Source organism: Dromiciops gliroides, chromosome 2 (assembly GCF_019393635.1).
Source record: "Dromiciops gliroides isolate mDroGli1 chromosome 2, mDroGli1.pri, whole genome shotgun sequence".
Classification (NCBI taxonomy): Eukaryota; Metazoa; Chordata; class Mammalia; order Microbiotheria; family Microbiotheriidae; genus Dromiciops; species Dromiciops gliroides.
The window spans coordinates 511,154,789-511,164,997 of record NC_057862.1 but is presented as its reverse complement, the minus strand read 5'-3'; the positions used below and the strand labels follow the sequence as shown (position 1 = coordinate 511,164,997).

Here is a 10,209-nt window from a genome sequence, read left to right as displayed (position 1 = left end):
CAGAGTTTGTCTATTAATATAATCAATTTTCATTATTATATTTTTCATATTGAATGAGCCTTTAATACCTAATACACAAACTTCTTCATGATGTATATAATTGTAAAAATAATTCCTCTTTGCTACTGTTTCAATTAATATTACATTGGCTTTTTTGCTTACATATCACATTATTGACTCAATGATAATACAGTGAACTACAATCTCAAGATCCTATATAATTTTTTTTTGAGAGGCAATGGGGGTTAAGTGACTTGCCCAGGGTCACACAGCTAGTAAGTGTTAAGTGTCTGAGGCCAGCTTTGAACTCGGGTCCTCCTGAATCCAGGGCCAGTGCTTTATCCACTGCACCACCTAGCTGTCCCTGAGATTTTATATACTTTAATGTGTGGGTTTTTTGTGGGAGGGGGGTGTCTGATTGGAAAAATTCCAAGTCTTATGTTATGCTTACTATGCAGCCTGTATTGTGTTAATTGATAAGGATATAAAGAAAAATAAACAACCTTCTCCTTCAAAGAGGTTGCCTTCTATCAGGGGATAAATTATTATAAATTTATGCCTATATGTATATAGGCATATACATATTTACATCTGCAATTATAAGCATATATGTACAATTTAGAAATGATAATAAGAGGAGACTAAAGGACAGGCAAGAACAATATGGATAGGTTATTAGGACAGCATTCAACCTTTACGAACAAAGGTATTTGAATCTGTCTACAAAAATAAACCATTCTGCAAGTTTGCCACTGGAGTTGGAGCTGACACATCCAAAAAGGGATATAGTTATGAATGTTACCAGATAGATTGAATACATTAATGCTTATACTTTGAAAAGAAGAGGAAGGACAGGCCAAGATGGCATATTAGAGGCAAAAAAACAGCTGAACTCTCTCAAAATCCCCCTTTAAACAACTTTAAAATAGCACTGCAAATCAAATTTTGGAGTGGCAGAGCCAACAAAAGGTCAGAGTGAGACATTTTTATGGACTAAAAAGCTTAGGAGATAGGAGGGAAAATTCCACAACACTGGAGTAGAAGCCTGTCTGGAGTACACACATGTAGGTTCATTCAGCAACAGAAGTTTCAGTAGTTCTCAACCCAGAGAAAGTAAGCAGGTTAAACAAATGGTCACAAAGAGATTATAGAGGACTCTTTCCTAGCACTAAGTATAGATTTCATTGATTGGCAACTCTATTGCAGATACTCTTTTCTGGGTAGCAGTTCCAAGGTAGAGAAGTGTGCTAGGACATGTGGCTTTAGGGGACCAGTTATGGTATCCCCTTGCTGCCTCTGGCCTGAGATCTCTCAAAGATGCTGCTATGGCCACTGTTGCTGCCACTTACTGTGTGGACCATGCACAGGCTAACACCCCAGTGTCACAGATTTCTCAACAAGAACATATACACTTATTTTCCATTTTCCTAATAATCTATATACCATATGTCTGTGTTAGATGTTGTATCTATGATTTCATTGGCATGAAAATGATGCAGAAACTAGAAGAAAAACCATCCCTACCAATACAGCTCTGCACCTTCTTTGCAACTTACATTCTGTGTCTACAGATGTGTGTTTATACAGATGTGTGTGTGTATGTGTAAAGCATAGAGGAATTATATCTCTTCTGTTGCCAACTTGAAACCATTTAGAAATACTAGAATATTTCCTGAAAAGAGATATAGATTGACAAGGACGGGGACAGAAGCTGAGACAACAACAATATTGCTATTTGTTCTGGTGCTTTTTTCTCATATTCTTTTCATCCTGACTTTAACCTAGAAAAAAATTTAATTTCATATGTAAACAATAACTAGAAAATCACGATTTCCACATTCTTCATGTCACCTAATGTCCAAAACTCCCCATCAATTTCAGTTTCTTTTTCACCTGAAATAATGAAATAATGGAGAATTAATGCACTACCAAAGCTGACAAATCTTCAGTCAAGGTCACTAGATTCTTAGACTGTGCCGTATTGCCTATATCTCATACCCTGTCTGCGCTTGTCACTAGATCTTATGACACAATTGAATTTACACTGGTCTTGACAACATAAGAGAGATCTGGCTAAAACCAACAAGGGCAGTAGTGAGAGGAATAACAATTACTTTAACTCTATCAATTTTGTGGGTCTGAAAGTCAGGAATGTTACTAAAATTAGCATGTTTGGCTATTGAAAACTTATTGTCATGCTGAAAGGTACAGAACCTCAGGGAGCACTTTTTTTTCTTTTTCTTTCCTTTCCTTTCCTTTCCTTTCCTTTCCTTTCCTTTCCTTTCCTTTTCTTTTCTTTTCTTTTCTTTTCTTTTCTTTTCTTTTCTTTTCTTTTCTTTTCTTTTCTTTTCTTTTCTTTTCTTTTCTTTTCTTTTCTTTTCTTTTCTTTTCTTTTCTTTTCTTTTCTTTTCTTTTCTTTTCTTTTCTTTTCCCTTTCTCCTTCTTCCTACCTTTCCCTTTCTACCTCCTGCCTATTTGTCTGTCTGTCTCTATTTCTCTGTGTCTCTGCTCTGTCTCTCTATTTCTCCCTGTGTTCCTCTGTGTATCTCTCTCTCTGTGTCTGTGTCTCTTTGTCCATGTCTGTCCATCTATTTAGCTGTCTCCCTCTGTCATTCTGTTCAACCTCTGATTTAATTAGCTTGGGGAACTTCCTTTGTGGAAACTTCTTCTATTGATGGAGATGTCCAACTTGATGGCAAACTTATTATTTTCTGGGTTGTCTGGGACACAGAGAAGCTAAACCACTTGGCCAGAATCTCACAGGCACTGCATATGAGGGGATTTAACATATATCCTCTCAACTCCAAGACCCACCCTCTCTCCACTCTTCCAAAATATTTCTCACTGTCTTTCATATAATGGATGATTTAATAAATATTTGCTACATTGAGCTCTGAACTCTTAAGCAATATAGACTGTGAGGCTTGGAAGAGAGAGAGAATACACCTATACATATACATACACATACATGCATATATATGTGTGTTATATCATTTATTTCCCATTTACCCAGACAGACAACTAAAATTACATACACAAAAATTTACCATCAACAACTGCCTAATACATTCTTGAAAGATGATTGATTCATTCACTGTTAGAGTTTTCCACACTAGGTAATTCCCTATATTTATCAAAATCATATTTCTTGAGCAATATGTGATTGGGTCAGTCAGCTAACTAACATATGTTAATTGGTCACTACATGCCAGACACTGTGGGGGAGTTGAGTTATTATGTGCCAGTAATATGTGGAAGACAGAATTCAAATTATTATGCATATATACGAATTAGAGTAGCGGTGGGGGGGCAACTAGGTGGCTCAGTGGATAAAGCACTAGCCCTGGATTCAGGAGGACCTGAGTTCAAATCCAGCCTCAGACACTTGACACTTACTTGCTGTATGTCCCTGGGCAAGTCACCTAACCCCCATTTCCCTAAAAAAAAAATTAGAGTATCTGGAATGTAATTTTAGAGGGGAATGTACCTCTAGATGGATTTTGGAAAAGTCGGAAAGGCATCTTGTGTCTTGAAGAAAGTTGGGAAAATTAAGAGGCCAAAATATGGAGAGAAATCATTCTAGGCATGAGGTATACTGAGTACAAAGGAATGGGGACAGGAGAGAGAACATGCTATAGGAGAACAGCAAGTTGACTCCATGGAAAGATCGAAGCTGGTGCATAGAAGCATGTGGATAAACTAATAATGTAACTATTTTTTTTGAAAAATGTAATCTTGAGGCAGCTAGGTGGCACAGTAGATAGAGCACCAGCCCTGGATTCAGGAGGACTTGAGTTTAAATCTGGCCTCAGACACTTAACACTTACTAGCTGTGTGACCCTGGGCAAGTCACTTAACCCCAATTGCCCTTCAAAAAAATGTAATCTGTGCATATTCTATGACATTATTAGCTTAAAATCTTGCCATCATGCCACAATTCCCATTTGGATGAAAATATGGGGGTTTTTTTCTGAGTGAAATGTTGCAAGTTTTCATTTCAGAAAATAATTCATTATATCAACATTGGAAACTAGGAATCATTTCATGTCCATTCAGTTGTCAAATTAGAGCTTCCACATTGAAAAGAAAAAAACTGTAATATATGATTTTTTTTTCTTTGTGGAGCAATGAGGGTTAAGTGACTTTGAACTCAGGTCTTCCTGAATACAGGGAAGCCACTTAGCTTCCCCCTAATATATGATATTTTAAGAGATTTTGGATGAAGTATTCATTGTGGAGAATAGTCCAAAATCTACCAAAGTCCATTCTACCAAAATTCATTTGTGCTTTAAAAAGACAAATGAAGACAAACTTCATATATGGAGTAAAGTTTCAGAATATTGACTTTGAATGTTTTGTTGATTGACAATTATATCTAAGCTATTTTACATAACTATGCATATGGCCTAACTATGCTCTGCCCTATAGAGATAGTAAAAAGATGAAAATTGAGCCAAGTCCAAACCATCTCCAGGGGATGTATCTCTAACCTCCTTCAATAAACTCGTTACAGTATTTAGAAACTCCTACTTTGAAGATGTTCTTTCTTATCCCTAACCCAAATCTCATCTATTCTTTCCTTTTGTTTGGCTCTCAGTAAATTTGCAAAGCTGTTAAGCCGATCTTATATAATAACCCCCAAGATATTTGAAACAAGTTATTAGGTCACTCTTCTGCTGGCTCATCTCCAGTCGAGATAACCTCAATTCTCTTTCCTTTTCCCTCTTCTCATTTTTTCTATTTTCTAGCATTTTAATCTAATCACAGAATGTAGTTGGATCCCATTAGCCCAGAGCTAACTATTGTTTGCCCTGGGCTTTAAACATATTAAAAGTATCTCTTAGGGGGGATGAAGTGATATATTCATACATGTAAAAGAAATTATCCACATGGTGGCATAACTAAAATTAAATCCAAGTACTTATAGTAACCTCTACCATTGAGTAATAATCAATTTTCAAAAGTCATCATTCTATGTGAATGAACGGACATTATTGATGGGATATAAGAAAAGAAACTACAAAGGACAATTGCTACAGTCTGGTGAATTTCTTCCTAAATTTAGGGCTGATTACATATGCTAGCCTTGGGTTATCTGATTAGTTTGGTTATTCTATTCCTAAAGTTCTTTGAAAGGGAATCAATTTAAATATTTCTTCTATTAGAATGTAATAAATAAGCTCCCCATGTTAGAGAAATTTATCCTCACATTTGTTTCATTGATGAATATAATTAGGGATTAAAACTTATTTCATTAATATGGGGAACTCCCACATGAATAAAAATGAACATCCCAACACAAACCCATTTCGGCTTGGCACCTTCTCTACAATTAACAGTATTAGTACTTGGAGGCACTAAGAGATTATATGACATACCCAGATTCACACAGCCATTGTGCGTAAAGTTCTAGATTTGGACCCACATCTTCCTGGCTTTGAGTTTGGCCTTCTATCCACTATGCTAAATAATATCAAAGGCTAATTGAAGCTGCATCTCCTAAAGCTTGCAATAGCTAAAATAAAATATCCACAAGCCATCCTTCAGCTCTCTGTATACACTATAACAATATATCCAGAAACCTCTCAATTCAGAAGCACTGTTTATTTTTGAACCTTTCTCTTTACTTGTTCATTTCTGTCATACCTACAGGAAAAATATTTATAAGATCATAGAATTTCATGTTGGAAAGGATATCAAAAGTCATTTAGTTCAGCTCCCTTTATTTTACAACTCAAGAAGCTGTAGCTCAGGGAGAAATAACTAGCATAAGGTCACACCGATAAAAAAATTCTAGAGTTATGATTCATATTCAGGTGTTCTCATTCCAAATTCAGTGCTTTTTTCATTATATTATTCAATGTAAATGTATTGTATCTAAATATTTAGAGAAGAGAGAGATTTCATTCATTTTAGAGACATGAACTTTCTAGGGCTGTAACTAGAGAACTCTGCCTTCAATTCACTAAAATATAAAAGGTAAAGATCCTGATTGCATTATTCCAACATTATTGTTTTTGTCAAGACATCACCCTTCTGATGTCATTGGTCCTTTTTGAGAACAAAGGACAAACAATTCTGGTTTCCTAACACTGAAAGTATTTAATATGTGTCTAATAATTGCTTTGTGCCTACAATAGCTAGCAAAAATAATTAGCTAAAATAAAAGAAAGTCACCAGATTTTATCCCCTTCTTTTCAGCTCTCCTTCAGCTAAAGAAGGTTCACTTTCACCTTGCTATGACTAGATTTCTGCCAATATGGCCCTCTTTCCTGGAGTTTTCCCCCTCTCAAATTCATCTGAATTTTTCTTATGCAGTTGCCCACAAAGGCATGCAGATTCTCCAGTAAAAAGAACTTTTTGTTCTTGTCTTGGCCTGAAGAATTCTAAATGGATTTTTCTGTCTTACTATGTAATAGGAATGAATGCCTATTGAACATAAGTACCTGAGTAAGACAGAGCACTTGCATACTTGAATAAGACTACCTACACTAGTTAAAACTGGAATATTATAGTAATAAAACAGGAGAATGGTCCATCATTTAACACAAGTCTGGCAGGTTGTTTGTTTGTTTGTTTTGCGGTGCAGTGAGTGTCAAGAATCTATGATTTTGTCACTGTAGGAATTTCCTTTTACAAGTGAAGATCACAAACTATTATTTACTAAAAAGTCTTAGAGAGCTACCTGAGACTCAGAGCGTTTAAATGATTTGCCCTTGGTCGAGTAGCTAGTAAATTAAAAGAACAGGACAGTTTTCCTTACACTGCGACCATTATGCACCATGATCAAATAATAACAACCTAAAGGAGAACAGCAACAACAAAGTGATGATGATGATAACAATAATGCATCACATGAGTTCTAACGCTATGGGCCTGAAAGTAAATATCCAGGGAATAATGTACTCTGGAATAATCTCCCTGTTTTGTGCTCCCTCTCACCTTCAATTGTCTAGTTGATGATTCCACGCCTGTCTTTTCTTCTTTCACTTCAACTTCCCACGCTCTCCAAAGTTTCAAAGTACTTTTCTCACAACAGTCCCATGAAATAGGTAGTTGTTGTTACATTATTGCAATTTTAGCAATAAAGAAACTTGTTCCAAGTTCACAAGTAGTAAGATCACTTCACAAGAATAGCACAACTAACACATACCCAGACACCTTCCGCCTCACCCCCAACACACACATGTATTACTAAATTGTAGAGCTAGGACGTGGCTCCAGATTTTTTGACTCTAGGTAAAAGGATCTTCCTAATTCACTATGATGTGGATACTCACAACATTTTATTAGAGTAATACTTATTTATATTCTATTATACTATAATGTAGAGTTTGCTATGTGCTATGTGCTTTAGGAAGAATCATAGCATCTCAGAATTAGAGATGAGATTTCAGGGGCCAACTAATCCAATCAATGCTTGAACAGGAAGCCCATCTACATATCTCTGAGAAGTGGTCTACTAACCTCTAACTGAAGACCTTTAGTAATGGGGAAATCATTAATCCCAGGAAAGCTTTTTTTAATTTGAAATGGTACTAATTGTGAGATTTCTTTTAATCCTTATTTTAATCCAAATATATTCCTATGTTAAATTTACCCATTGTTCTATAAAACAATTTTGACATTCAATAAAATACTTTCACATATTTTATTTTCTTATATGATTCTAAAAGCTCTTTTTTCAGATATACTGTTATTAGTTTGCAGATTTAATTTTGGAATGGATTTTAAAGGTCATTATGTCTGATTTTGTCATTTGATAATTAAGGAACCTGAGACCCAGATACGTTAAATTATTTTTCCCAAAGTCATACAGCCAGTTAATGGCAGAGCAGAAATTGTAATCCAGGTACTTTGTCTTCATATCCAGTACTTTTCCTACAATTCAATAAATGAGCTAAAAATAAAAGAATAGAAATGTGCAAGTCTCTACTAGTCACCAAAGACAGTGCCTCAATGTATCTTCCTTACACATAGTTGCATTCAATAAATATTTGTCAAATCCATGAATGAACTTGGTCCCATAAATTTCTCTTTGAGGCTCAGTTTCCTCAAAATAAAGTCAAGCTAGGTGATCTCTTTAATCCCTCCTAATTCTGACATTATTTGATTCTACAACAGGCTTACTTGGCTGTGGAAATTCAGGCCAAAGAAAAAATCCTACATTGGCTTTTGTTCAAATTGTCAAGATAATTGGTGAAAAAAGAGTGAATTTACTGGCCTTAATTGCTCAGATTAGTGTAGTAAATGGATAGAATCCCCTGGAAAAGAGCCATCTCTTTACTTTGGGTTTTGTTGACTTGGCATGAAGACAATCAATAAAGTAAGGCCATCAAGTTGAGGGGTTTATACTGTTGGAGATTCAGTGAAGAGCCTGGGAAGGTGAAGTGAAAGAAGAAAAGACAGGCCTGAGAGCATCAACTAGACAAAATTTAGGGTAAGAGGGAGCATAAAACAGGAAGATTTATCCAGAGGACATTATTTCCTGGATATTCACTTTCAGACCAATAGGTAATAGAACTCATACTATCATTAGCATCTAGTTCAATATTATAGATATGTTATATATTAAATAAAGTATTTTAATTCCCCCCTAAGTTTAAGGATCTATTGTCATTTAATTAATTTGCTCCATTTTTTGATGTGAAGCAAACAATTTAGGAAGAGTGATGCAGAGAAGGAAAGAGAGGGAAAGAGACCAACAGATACTTTTTAATGAAGCAAACTTTTACACAATGGAATAGAGCCCTTAGAGCCATGGACTTGAAATAGCGACAGACTTTTGGGATTCTATGGGTGGTAAATCTAAAAATGGATAAGAGTGGTCCTTCAATTCATGAGATTGTTCTTTCTCCTGTTTTGAACTGAGAATTGATAATTCATCAACCCCTTCATTTTCCTTGTTGAATTCAAAGCTATAGAACTTCTTTCACTTTTTCCTTTCCTTTCCTTTCCTTTCCTTTCCTTTCCTTTCCTTTCCTTTCCTTTCCTTTCCTTTCCTTTCCTTTCCTTTCCTTTCCTTTCCTTTCCTTTCCTTTCCTTTCCTTTCCTTTCCTTTCCTTTCCTTTCCTTTCCTTTCCTTTCCTTTCCTTTCCTTTCCTTTCTCTTCTTTTTTCTTTTCTTTTTTCTTTTCTTTTTTCTTTTCTTTTCTCTTCCTCCCTCCCTCCTTCCTCCTTCCTTCCTTGCCTCCCTCCCTCCCTCCCTTCCTCTTTTTTTCCTTCCTTCCTTCCTTTTTATAAGTGGATTTGCTTGCTACTTAAGGCTCCCCCATGGCACGGTAGAGTGCTAGCCACAGCCAGGAAGACCTTATTTCAAATTCAGCCTCAGAAACATCTAAGTTGTATGACCTAGGGCAAGTTACTTAACCTGTTTTTCACTAGAGAAGAAAATGGTAAAGCAGCTATTCGGTATCTTTGGCAAGAAAACTCCATTGACAAAGGTCTATAGAATTATGAAAAGTCAGACATGACTGAAATGACTGAACAATAACAACAAATTTTCTATTTACTCTTTATAATGGCCTTTTATGTAACTAAAGTTTGGTGGAAAAGGGATAAGCAGGTAAATGTGATTTAAGGCCGACTATCCCTCTAAAACGCATTTAGAAAAGTAGATTTTCTTTAAAATCCCTTAAATAAGACCCTTAAACTAAAGATATTTCAGAGGTGTCAGATAAAGATACTTTAAGTCTGATAACTCAATAGAAGATAGAAAAGGTGTCCCAGTATTAGTGGTAGAAGAATATTTCTGTCTTTCATGCAAGCGAAGCTGTTGGTCATGTGGGCAAAACTTTCATCTTTTCTATGATAATAGATCAGACATCATATAATATCTGCCTATGCTACTTATGAATCCATTTATATTTAGACAAGTCTATATATAGAAATACATGTTCTACAAAATAAACAGAAGGATTCAAGTGTGGGGAAATTCTACCAATAATCTGATTATAAATATCAAGTGATGCATAAAATAGAAATATTAATTAACCAAAGATATTTGTTGCTGACATGAATGATGTCTTGGAAAGAGGGTAAATGTAAAAGAGATTCTCAATTAGTGAAGAAATCCTTCAAATACCTCTTTGTGAATGATAGAGTACAGACTTCAACAACTTTTGGAAATGTGCAGAACCACTTAAATGAAATCCATTTCCACTCAAAAGAATAGTTTCCAACTATACACATAGGGAAACTAAGTGGATGA

General features: G+C 35.4%; 1 pseudogene; it reads right to left on the bottom strand.

Moving 5' to 3' along the window:
* Positions 1-1,816: 1,816 nt before the first annotated feature.
* LOC122739216 overlaps positions 1,817-10,209 on the bottom strand; it is a 58,276-nt pseudogene continuing 49,883 nt past the window's right edge.